The sequence below is a fragment of the Oncorhynchus mykiss genome, chromosome 2, assembly GCF_013265735.2.
Source record: "Oncorhynchus mykiss isolate Arlee chromosome 2, USDA_OmykA_1.1, whole genome shotgun sequence".
Classification (NCBI taxonomy): Eukaryota; Metazoa; Chordata; class Actinopteri; order Salmoniformes; family Salmonidae; genus Oncorhynchus; species Oncorhynchus mykiss.
The window spans coordinates 79934195-79947632 of NC_048566.1; the positions used below are offsets into that span (position 1 = coordinate 79934195).

General features: G+C 44.2%; 1 protein-coding gene across 2 annotated transcripts in view; it reads left to right on the top strand.

Moving 5' to 3' along the window:
- LOC110497165 (leucine-rich repeat-containing protein 4C) overlaps positions 1–13438 on the top strand; it is a 131261-nt gene that overhangs the window by 17273 nt on the left and 100550 nt on the right. The window contains exon 2 of one of the 2 annotated variants that reach the window (XM_021573133.2): positions 9638–9676. The exons of the other annotated variant lie outside the window; for it this stretch is intronic. The gene's annotated coding sequence lies outside the window, so the exon portion shown is untranslated. The remainder of the gene's footprint in view (positions 1–9637; positions 9677–13438) is intronic. 2 annotated transcript variants of the gene reach the window in all.

Here is a 13438-nt window from a genome sequence, read left to right on the forward strand (position 1 = left end):
TATATTACCTCACATCTAGATTAATCAGAGGCTACAGAAAACTCACTAACGCGATTACAGAGCTTAATATAATCACCCCATAGTATATAATAGCATCAGATTTGATAATGAAAATGATCATGTTTTCTGTGATATGATCATGTACTCTGACTCCATTTTGAGCATTTGTATACTCAGGTCCTGTTGAGATGTGTGCTATAATGCAAACAAAGCTGGGATCAGTCCCTCGTATGGTTTCTTTGAGTTTATAGATCAGTGTTTTGTCCTGCTTTTCGTTAGATTATTACCTGCACTGAGGTGTCTCATGATCAATATTTATTAGTTTTCGTATATCTCAATGAGGCAGTGTCCTTCAATCCCAGATTGTTGTACTAACATGTCTAATTCAACAAATGATCAAGGGATAAAAACACTAAGGAGAGTCATGTAATGGCTGCCATTTCCCTCCCTCCCTCCCTCCCTCCCTGTGTGTTGATCTCCCCCCAGACTGCAGCCTTCTGTAGACCCAGGGGTGTAGGATGAGCGTCTGGGATCTGGACAGCTGGGACGGGCTTCTCCATCTGTCTCCCTGAACCTCTCTTTAACTCCCAGACCCAATCAGCCTGGCAGGACTCAAACACTAGTGCAGCTAGCACACAGCTAGCACACAGCTAGCACCGCTCCACTCTGCTCAGCAGGAAGAGCCTGGCCGGCCAGTCAATTAGTTAATACTAGAGTACAGCACAGTACACAATGTCTGTGTTTTCTTCACATCTATCTCAGCCAGTATGTATCACTTTCTCTCTCCCTCTCTCCCTCTCTCTCTCTCTCTCTCCCTCTCTCTCTCTCTCTCTCTCCCTTTCCCTCTCTCTCTCTCTCCCTCTCTCTCTCTCTCTCTCTCTCTCTCTCTCTCTCTCTCTCTCACACTCTCTATCCTTCACTCGTTCTCTCTCCCTCTTTCTCCTTGTCTCTGTCCTTGATGCGTCAGTCATTCAGCTACCTGTGTGTCGACTGGATTTGCCCTATGAGGGGAGTTTGATCTGACAGGACGAGACTTGAACTTGATGTAATCCTGCATGTCTCCGGGGAGTCTAATGAGGTACTAGTGTGTCTGCCTGGTAAGGTCAGGGCCCTGTGACAGAGACTGCCAACTCACTTCCAGACAACATGGATGATAGAGGGAAGGAACTACATGGTGGAAACAACTCCTTGAGATACAGTATAATTCAGCTATTGTTTTTATATAGAAGCTATCCAATATGGTGCTACCTAAATAGTGTCTTATCTTCCTGGTGCCTGACCAAAATTACACCTTCACAGTTGACATAATCCAATGTATTTGTAATTAGAGATTGGATCTTTCATGTACACAGACAGAGTGGTGTTATGTGTGCCTATCCTATCCCCTGTCATCTATATATTACCCTACCATATCCCCTATCATCTACATATTACCCTATCCTTTCCCCTGTCATCTACATATTACCCTATCCTATCCCCTATTATGTACATATTACCATATACTATCCCCTATCATGTACATATTGTCCTATCCCCTATCATGTGCATATTACCCTATCATATCCCCTGTAATGTATATATTACCCTGTCCTATCCCCTATCATGTACATATTACCCTGTCCTATCCCCTATCATGTACATTTGACCCTATCCTGTCCCCTATCATGTATTGCACGTTTTACGCTATCCTACCCCCTATCCTGTACATATTACCCTATCCTATCCTCTATCCTGTACATATTACCCTATCCCATCCCGTATCATGTACATTTTACCTTATCATATCCCCTATTATGTACTGTACATATTACACTATCCTATCCCCTATCCGTAAATATTATCCTATCCCCTATCATGTACATGTTACACTATCCTATCCCCTATCCTGTAAATATGACCCTATCCTATCCCTTATCATGTACATTTTTACACTATCCTATCCCTTATCCTGTACATATTACCCTATCCACTCACCCTTCCTCCCATCCACAGTCACCCATAACCATGCACAGATCTACAATGCCAACATGATTTAAGACGAATGGTCATAAAAAAAAATAAAGAATAGTCTGATTGGTCACTTGGAGTGGCAGCAGGTTTTAGGAGGGTACTGTGACTCCCTTTCTCTCTCAATCTCGCTGTGTGTGTGTGTGTGTGTGTGTGTGTGTGTGTGTGTGTGTGTGTGTGTGTGTGTGTGTGTGTGTGTGTGTGTGTGTGTGTGTGTGTGTTACCCCATGGCACACCTCCTGCAGCCTACGCCAGACTCTTCGCCCTGTGGGGCACAATGTTTGGCTGTGACAGGCCCGTCTGCCACAAAACAGAACAACACTGTCACACAATTGCCAAGGTCTGTCCACATACAGTACTTATTATCATCCTCTGGTAATGCAACAATACAGAATATCAACTCATCCATGCACACATGTACATGTATGGATATATATCTATAAAAAAATACAATGTTAGATGAAGTGAAGATAGCCGGTTTGATATGTAAACTTCACTCTTTTGTACACATCCCATTAGCTACCACATTATACCACTCACTATACTGTACTTCATGTGGTTCATATTGATTACAGAGTCTGCATGAATGCATGTTTGATATTCCTGCCAGGTATAGGCCTTCAGGAATATATCTTAAAGGGAAAAAGTTTATTCACCAAATAAACCAAATAAACTAAAGTAGACATTATAAAAAGTAACATAATAAAATAACAATAACGAGGCTATACACAGGGGGTACCGGTACCGAGTCAGTGTGCGGAGGTACAGGTTAGGTAATTTGTACATGTGGGTAGAGGTGAAGTGAATTTGCATAGATGATAAACTGCGAGTAGCAGCAGTGTACAAAACAAATGGAGGGGGGTTAATGTAAATAGTCCGGTGGCCATTTGATTAATTGTTCAGCAGTCTTATAGCTTGGGGGTAGAGGCTGTTAAGGAGCATTTTGGACCTAGACTTGATGCTCCGGTACCACTTAAAGTGTGGTAGCAGAGAAAACAGTCTATGACTTGGGTGACTGGAGTCTGACAATTTTTTGGGCTTTCCTCTGACAACGCCTAGTATACAGGTCCTGGATGGCACCACCTGATCCATGTATGGTGTTATAGTACTAATCGGCCTTCCATGTCACGCCTGTGTCATGTTAATGAGCCAGATGCATCTCATCGGCATATTCATGAACTGGAAGGTTTGCCTTTGTTATGGGATTGCAGAGGTGACTCTGTGTGTGTGTGTGTGTATGCATGTGTGTTAGTATGTTTCTCTGTGTCTCTGTGTGGGTGGGTGAGTGTTTATTTTTGTGTTTCTCTGTGTCTCCGTGTGGGTGGGTGTTTCTCTGTCTCTCTCTCTCTCTGTGTCTCTCTGTGTGTGTGTGTGTGTGTGTGTGTGTGTGTGTGTGTGTGTGTGTGTGTGTGTGTGTGTGTGTGTGTGTGTGTGTGTGTGTGTGTGTGTGTGTGTGTGTTTGTGTGTGTTTCTCTGTGTCGTTGTGGGGGTGTGTATTTCTTTGTGTCTCTGTGTGTGTGTTTGTGTGTGTTAGTGTGTTTCTCTGTGTCGCTGTGTGGGTGGATGTTTCTTTGTGTCTCTGTGTGTGTCTCTGTGTGTGTGTGTGTTAGTAACTTTATTTGTGTCTGTGTGTGTGTGTGTGTGTGTGTGTGCGCGTGTGTGTGTGCGTGTGCGTGTGCACGCGTGTGTGGGTGTGTGTGTGTGTGTGTGTGAAAGTGTGTGTGTGTGTTTCTCTGTGTCGCTGTGTGGGTGGGTGTTTCTTTGTTTCTCTCTCTCTGTGTGTGTGTGTGTGTGTGCGCGTGCGTGTGTGTGTGTGTGTGTGTGTGTGTGTGTGTGTGTGTGTGTGTGTGTGTGTGTGTGTGTGTGTGTGTGTGTGTGTGTGTGTTAGACTAGGGAGGTTAGGCACCCTTCACTGTTCTACTTTGATTTATGTTGAAGTCTTCCTGAGAAGCAGTTACAGCGCTTGTAGTCTCTGCATCATGTTTTTATCCCACCTCTGTTGAAATGAAAAGATTTGTATAGTTGAAATCCCTGTGGACATGCACTGCATTGTAGAAAAACATGTATCTCTTTGTCTCACAATGTCTGAACAAAGGGATGTAAATAAAGAGACAGAAAAATGTGAAGACCAGGTGGTGCATTTTCAACCATCCATTTCAAATGCAATATAACCTGAGTTGTTTTTAGGCTGCAGCATCAGACAGGGTATGCCCTCCCTGCGGGAAATGTGTGTTTGCAGGGTGTTGCGGCCAGGTTAAAAGGATCCTAAGCCTTGATGGAACAGGTAGGACCCCTCAGTTACTGGCGTGTTGTGCTATGCCAATCCCCCCCATCTCGCCTCCCTTCCCTACCGGGGTGTTATGTATTAGCATAACACTGATGGGAGCATGGAAGAGACACAGAGTCCTTCTGCATCCATTAGCTTCATCTCAAGGTGTTTCCTTTTATTCCAGAAAGGCCCCATCACAGCCTGGTCATCACAATGACTTCTCTACACTATGCTCAAATGCACAAATCTGCCGTGCTATTTCTATTTCTCAGCTTTTGAATTGGAAAGAGAGTTTTTGGTTAAAACGTCTTAACAACTTAGACTCAATAACATGTACTCAGAGAAGCCTGTCCTTTCTGAGGATCTGAGGCCCATTCCAATGAGGTCATAGAGGATAGGTTATGTTGAATGATGGCCCTGAGGATATGTTCAAGGTCAAACTAGTATCATAGCACACTATCAGAGAGACTGCGCTGATTTGGTTCTAGCATTATTATCTCTAATAAGACTACTTCCCATGATTCATACTGATATTTTGGCTGCTACAGACTAAGACCTGTCCCCTCCACAGTCACCCTGTGCACACCAATCCACTCTCCTGTTCTCATCTCTCCCAGGCACTGTTGGCTAATTGGGATAAGCTCCTTGTCTGTTTGATATTACTCCTCAGATTCAGGAGATGAACCTCAACGGACAATTGTCTTTCCTGTACGGAACGAAATTACGCATAAAAAAGTGGGAGAAAGAATATTGGAGAGTCGCTGCCTACCCAATGACAAATTAGGCTTTAATGAAGAATGAGTGTCTCTGTGGAGTGTTAGCCATAGTGTCTGATCCAGCACACTGACTTAGATGTGTTGCTGAGGCATTCATTACACTTTGTTAGGAATGGCAGCTATCAATCTGTAAATGAGCTGTACAAGTCATATAAATTATGCCGAAAGCGCGGAAAGCCCTTCCATAACTGTCAAAATTGCAAATGGCCTTAAATGGATGACTGGGCGGGTGGCTAAAGCTTATAGGAGGGAGTTTACTCCCCAAAGCCATGTTCTCTCTCATCAGCTGTTGTGACAGCAGAGGTTCAGGTCCATGTGAGGGAACATACTGTAGATCCTCAGGTACAAGGGAGAAATAGTGCCAGTTTGTCCCTGGCTCTGTGGATTCCATGAATTTCTTAGTATATTTACGAAGTTTGAACATGAAAAATAAAAACGGAAACTTTGTCATTTACTTCAACTTTATTTTATTGGTGGTTCAGCATCTGGACAGGTTCTGGGCAGTGAGTCTCCTGTGAGACTGGGTAGTGAATTCAGACACCAAGCTAAAGTAAATCCAGCTGCCTACTAACCTACGCTGGCTTGCCAGGAAGGGCTAAGACAAGTCTCCTGTCTCAAGCCATTGCATCCCCGTAGAAGCATATCTTCCCTTTGGCTGCCATTCAACTTCATCAGATTAGGATTGTTTCCAAATTCTTTACCTTCTTACCCACGTACATTAGCTAATGATGCACTGGCTTTTTCAAATCGAGTGGGCAGAATGTGCTGTTGCAGCTAGACGACAGTCTCTGCTTTCACAGAACTGATAGAGCAGAAAACTCTGGCTCTTAGTTGCAGGGGTGTACAGGGTAAGTTAGCCTGCCACCTTAGGGTGAGTCCATGTGAGGCTCCAGTAGAGTTATGTGGGAGCAGGCCGGTATACACTGAGGGTGGTGCAGAGTTCTATGGGGGCAGGCAGACACACTGAGAAAACTGGCTTAAATGAAGATCCTACATCTGTACTGAGGATGGAGCAGAGATCTGTGGGGGCTGGCAGGTATACGGATCAGTTCTAACGGGGCAGACAAGTAGAGGATAAGTAGTTGTATGGAGACAGAGAGGAACACAAAGATTCTGAGGATGCAGAATAGGGTTTGAGTCTTTCTCAGAGAGAATGTGGGGTAATATGGTATGGAGACCTGTACTGTTGGGCCCAACATGAGGCTTCTTTAGTTTCCATATCTGTCTGACACATTGTGTGCTTGTGTGTCTGATACACATGAACACACACACACTATGTATTTCTCTGCCAGACGCTCTCTTTCACACACACACACACACACACACACACACACACACACACACACACACACACACACACACACACACACACACACACACACACACACACCCACACACACACACACACACACACACACACACATACACACACACACACACACCAAGACAACTCCCTCTCACTTTCTCTGTTATAATCTCCCCCTTTCTGTCACACAGTGAGTCTCTTTCTCTCCTATATTTTTTTTTCCCCCTCCTGTCTCCGTTTTCTTCTGTCTGACTAATCTCAATGTGCTCTGCATGCTCTATGCTCAGTAATTGGTTTAGAGAACTGTTTATCCCTGGCCCCCACACGTCCCCACTTGCGCCACACCGAATCCGCTCCCCTGCATGCCTTCAATCAGACAGCCATTCCAGGGAGCAACAATGTCTTGGCTGATTTCTGCACTGCCGTCCCACAGGTAATGGGAGAGATTTAAAGAAGGCTGCCGCCGACCTGCACAAACAGCCCTGAGGTTGGGGGAGAGAACAGCAGCTCATCTGGAAAGTGACCGCATCAGTGCTTTTGTTAGTCACCTAGCTGGAGATTGTGTAGTTGGTGCTGATAGTTTGGCCGCTAAGCTAAGCTACCCCTGCTAAACAGAACACTGCCACCGTGTCACAATTAGGCTTGATGGCTGCAGACATGATTGCTGGGCCTGGTGGCGGTGGAGTCAATCCGTCTCCCGTCACGGTAATATCACTACTGTAGAGATCATTATAAAAGTGATGAATTCTGCAGCCTATTCACCTTGAGGATTTCACACCTGGACAGGAATCAAGGGAAAATACAGGCAATTGTTAGCTTTGCTAGATCTCCTCCGACTCCTGTATTTAACAAGATCACAGTGGACAAAATGACCCTGGTCTCACTCACATGGTCTAAAAGTAAGGCCTCAGGTCTTGGAATAGGAACAGATGAGCACTTTTGTCTCTCATCAACACGTGTTCCCATAATGTATTCCTGGAAGCAGGAGCAAACCAGGGCAAATAACCAGGTCGAATAACCAGGTCGAATAACCAGGTCAAATAACCAGGTCAAATAACCAGATCGAATAACCAGGTCGAATAACCAGGTCGAATAACCAGGTCGAATAACCAGGTCGAATAACCAGGTCTAATAACCAGGTCGAATAACCAGGTCAAATAACCAGGTCGAATAACCAGGTCAAATAACCAGGTCGAATAACTAGGTCGAATAACCAGGTCGAATAACCAGGTCGAATAACCAGGTCGAATAACCAGGTCTAATAACCAGGTCAAATAACCAGGTCGAATAACCAGGTCGAATAACCAGGTCGAATAACCAGGTCGAATAACCAGGTCGAATAACCAGGTCGAATAACCAGGTCGAATAACCAGGTCGAATAACCAGGTCAAATAACCAGGTCGAACGTTTAGAAGGCAGAGAAAATATAGTTTTTTAAACCACAACCTCATATTCTTTGAAACAAGTTTGTCCAGAAGTAAACACTAACTGGACCCCTCTTACAGTCTGCATCAAGCTTTGGCCCCAGGTCTACACATGCACACACACATACACACACATACACACGTGAACACACAAACACACTTGACAGACACATGAATACACGCCAGATTTACACAGACTCATACACCCACCCACCCACCCACACACACACAGATCCAGTAGCTCTGACTGATTAGAGTGCATGATTAATTAGAAGACAGATTGCTAAATGCCTGCGTTCATGGTCTGACGTGGAGAGGTAAAGTGTCTCTGTGGTGCTGAACACCCTCCTCTGCCCCTCTTTTCTCTCTCCTCTCTCTCTCAACTCTCTCTCTCTCTCTCTCTCTCTCTCTCTCTCTCTCTCTCTCTCTTTCTCTCTTCTCTCATTTTCTCCCTGTCTATATTAAGCTCTTCTGGGCTAATCATTCCTAGAGGACGGCAGCCCAACAATATTGCCATGACTTGACACACATCTGTGCTCAATCAGATTCCAACAACCCCCTTCTTATAGACTCCAACTACTGCCACATTCAGAGAGGATGGAAAGCATTTTTCTCCCACACATCTCTCAATCTTATCATTTTACATTCGTTTTAATAAACTTCCTGATTCTGTTTGTCCCTCTCTCTCTCTCTCTCAGCATAATGTCTTCCTTTCCGTCTTTCATTGTGTGATTAACAGTAAGCGTTCACATTTTTTTTGTTCCAAATACTGTATCCCTGCTCTTCTCCTCTCATCTCCCCACTCCTCTGTTGTGCTTTGCTGGTGCTGGACCTTGTGGGAGGTGTGTGCTGTAATTCATGTGTTTGAATATGGAGAATATGTCCAGTGTTATGGATGGCACTGGCTTTGGCAATGCCTCCACTGGCAATGCTCTCCACTAGTATGGGCTTCAGCTGCCTCAGAGGACCATATCCCCAAAGAGAGAGAGGCATATATCAACAAACAAATATCGGCAAACAGTCACACACACACGTAAGCTAGCACACACACACACGCACACACAAACACACACACACAAACACACACGCACACAGGCTGTGGTGAAGCATGTGTGTCGTCGTGAGTATAGAACACACGGTCGAGAATAGAACGCTGAAAAGACTCCACTGTCTTCTTATCTTCTTTAGTAGTTTCCCAATCAGGATGGCTAGCTCTCTTGAACCTGTTCTTTTAGAAGGGTTCAAGAGGTTTGAGAAATTAGTTTTATGTCTGGACTCAATGAAATCGAATCGCACCATCCTTGAGGTTTAGAAGAGATTTTCAAAGATGATTGAATGAATATGCTCAAGGTAATTGGATTTGTTTAATTTTCATTATGAAAGACTATGTGATAGGCTGCCTCGATCACAACAAATGAATGCATTAATTTCACATCCCCACCATTTTGTTTACCACTCTCTGGAACTTGACTCTTGATCTGTGAAGTGTATGTCAGACAACATTTTCTAGAGCATTGGGGTGTTTGTGGTGTTCGGTCCACAAGAGTTGAAATCAGTGGTTACCAATAATAGCATCTTCCTGGTTCACATTAGTCTGCCTGGGGATTTTCTTAATGAATGTCCTTTCAAGCTGGATGTGATCTGACTGCTAAGACACAGTGCTTGAGGCTCTCGCTGCTCTCTCTCTCTCCTCACTCATTTCTTTCTCCTAATTTCTTTTTTATCTATATCTCTCTCTGTCCTCTCCCGTTTCTCCTCGGCCTCTTCTACTCTCTCTTTCTCTCATCTCTCTTTTTCCTCTCTGTCTCCTCTAATCTGTTTCTCTTTCTCTCTCTCTTTCTCTCTGGATCTTTAGCTAAAGTTGAAACCTACCCAGCTGAACGTGTCTTCAAAGGTGAGCTTTGTTTGTCCCCAACTGAAACCCTATCATTTGTGTACCAGTGATCAAATGGATTTGGGATTTGTCACAGCTTAACCATGTGAATATTATATTCACCTATTTAGAAGATTGATTTATCACTTACCAACCCTAACCTCATTACTTGAGAGGGTATTTGTAACACTGAAGTTACATCATCTGTTTTGTGTGACTACCCCCCTACATCTAAATGTATTGAGTGTTATGACTATTTTGGTTGCGTCCCTAAACAGTGCCCATGGGAAGACCCAGCTGCCCAGGGTTCTGATGGCAGACTGGCTGTTCTCAGGGGTTCAGCCATTTCCCCCTTCTCTGGCTGTTCCTCTGGGCTTGTTTTTTCTCAGTTTTGGGGTCTCTTAGGCCAGGCAGAGAACCACAAACACACACACACACACACACACACACACACACACACACACACACACACACACACACACACACACACACACACACACACACACACACACACACACACACACACACACACACGCTGAGCCTGATCAAATAGTAACTAACGAGAGAACGGTGCTTGTTTGCACTGAGTGTACGGACGTCATCTGTAATGGACTATTTGCTCCTGTTTGAACTGCAACAAGCTCCTTCTCATGAGCAAATCTGAAACAAAGCCATGAGCTCTGTTCTTTTGATCCATGCTTTTGATGCCAAATTAAATGCACAAGCTTCAAACTCCAGAGACAACACAGCATCCAAGAACACAGAAGAGGCCAAGACTCTTCCCACTACAGTGAGGTGAATGGCAGATGTGGCAAGGGAATGTGCGTCTCTCTCTCTCTTTCTCTTTTTCTCTCTCTCTTTGTCTTTCTCTCTCTCACCCCTCTCTCTCTTCCCCCATCTCGCTCTATCTCTCTCTCTCCCCTTCTTTCTCTCATTATGAAAATAGTATCACAAACCTGCTCATTATTCTCTCCTAACCAGACGGGAACAGAGGAGAACAGTCAGGGAGAGTAACTGTGCTTATTCTATTTTTAAATCCTGCTTATGTAAACCGCCAAGTGGCAACGCTGATGAAAGACAACAATCCACACATTGTTTGCTATAATTGTATAATAGGTCTAGATAAACGTGTTACTGAATATACCTGATCTGGATATGTACCTTGATGACCCCAAGTAGAGAAGCTGCTCAATGTGTGTGTATGTATGTGTGGGTGTGCGCGTGGGTGTGCGCGTGCGTACACATATACGTGTTTGCTTGTGTGTGTACCTAAGGCCTGTTCTTCTGCAGTGCTACCTCATCCATGACATGTGTATCTGACACCTGAGAGTTAATGAACAGGCCCTCAGCACCTCTGGTCCTGATACATCTTCCAGACATCCACATCATAAATGACTACTTCAGCAGATCAGCAGAGCAGTCTACATATACAAACACATGCTGGCAAGGATGCTTTGCATGGATTCACACACACACACTCATTGTGTATTTATTCCTTGTGTTATTATTTTTTCTATTATATATATTTTTGTTCTCACTGCGTTGTTGAGAAGGGCCAGTCATGCCAAATAATGTCTCCCGGCCAAATAATGTCCCCCTCTACATCACAGTGGGATTCGATAAACAATTACCGTCCGTTGCCATATCAACGGTGTGACGATCTAATGATTAACATTTTGGAGATCATTACAGCCTAAATTACATTATTTTCATCATCGCTATTCAAACATGGCTGATTTCCGTGGCAATTTCACTGGTTAAACAAGTTTTCTTTTAGCTAATAAAATTAAAACATGAATTCAAACTACTTTTGGGTACCTTGTTAACATTACAACATGAAATCCATATCTTAAACATTGCTATGTTTCAGAAATGACAAAGAAAACACGTAATCTGCTTGACACATTGAAGTTACTTACCTTACAGATCACGAAGTCAGCTAATTACCACTCCATTCATATGCAAATCCATTTGATTCAAACACTGGCTTGTCTGGCTGTCATGTTTTTATTTTAACCTGCCCTTCCCTTGTCTACACTGAAATAATATAATTTCCACCTGGCTACCCCTACCCTGGTCAACAGTCCTGCAACCCCCACGGCAACTTGCCCAAACCTCCCCATTTCTCCTTCACTCAAATCCAGAGAGCTGATGTTCTGAAACAGTTCAAATCAGCTGGGCTAGACAATCTGGAACCTCTCTTTTTAAAATGATCAGCCTCAATTGTTGCAACCCCTATTACTAGCCTGCTCAACCTCTCTTTCGTATTGTCTGAGATCCCCAAAGATTGGAAAGCTGCCACGGTCATCCCTCTCTTCAAAGGGGGAGATACTCTAGACACAATCTGTTACCGACCAATATCTATCTTACCCTGCCTTTCTAAGGTCTTCGAAAGCCAAGTTAACAAACAGATCACCAATCGTTTCGAATCCCACCGCACCTTCTCCGCTAAGCAATCTGGTTTCCGAGCTGGTCATGGGCACACCTCAGCCATGCTCAAGGTCCTAAAAGATATCATAACCGCCATTGATAAAAGACAATACTGTGCAGCCGTATTCATCGACCTGGCCAAGGCTTTCGACTCTGTCAATCACCACATTCTTATGACTCAACCGCCTTGGTTTCTCAAATGACTGCCTCGCCTGGTTCACAAAATACTTCTCAGATAGAGTTCAGTGTGTCATATTGGAGGGCCTTTTGTCCGGACCTCTGGCAACCTCTATGGGGGTGCCACAGGGTTCAATTCTTGGGCCAACACCTTTCTCTGTATACATCAGTGATGTCGCTCTTGCTGCTGGTGACTGTCTGATCCACCTCTACGCAGATGACAACATTCTGTATACATCTAGCCATTCTTTGGACACGGTGTTAACTAACCTCCAGATGAGCTTCAATGCCATACTACTCTCCTTCCGTGGCCTCCAACTGCTCTTAAATACAAGTAAAGCTAAATGCATGCTCTTCAACCAATCTCTGCCAGCACCTGCCTGCCCGTCCAGCATCACTACTCTGAACGGTTCTGACTTAGAATATGTGGACAATTACAAATACCTAGGTGTCTGGTTAGACTGTAAACTCTCCTTCCAGACTCACATTAAGCATCTCCAATCCAAAATTAAATCTAGAATTGTCTTCCTATTTCGCAACAAAGCATCCTTCACTCATGCTGCCAAAGATACCCTCGTAAAACTGACTATCCTACCGACCCTTGACTTCGGTGATGTCATTTATAAAATAGCCTCCAATACTCTACTCATCAAATTAGATGCAGTCTATCACAGTGCCATCTGTTTTTTTCACCAAAGCCCCATATACTACCCACCACTGCAACCTGTATGCTCTCGTTGGCTGGCCCTCACTTCATATTTGTTGCAAAACCCACTGGCTCCAGGTAATCTATAAGTCTTTGCTAGGTAAAGCCCCACCTTATCTCAGCTCACTGGTCCCCATAGCAGCACCCACCCAAAGCACACGCTCCAGCAGGTAAATTTCACTGGTCACCCCCAAAGCCTATTCCTCCTTTGGCCACCTTTCATTTCAGTTCTCTGCTGCCAATGACTGGAACGAATTGCAAAAATAACTGAAGCTGTAGACTCATATCTCCCTCATTAACTTTAAGCATCAGCTGTCAGAGCAGCTCACAGATCATTGCACCTGTACATAGCCCATCTGTAAATAGCCCATCCAGCTACCTCATCCCCAAATGTATTTATTTTTTGCTCCTTTTTTACCCTAGTATCTCTACTTGCAGATTCATTTCTGTACATCTATCACTCCAGTGTT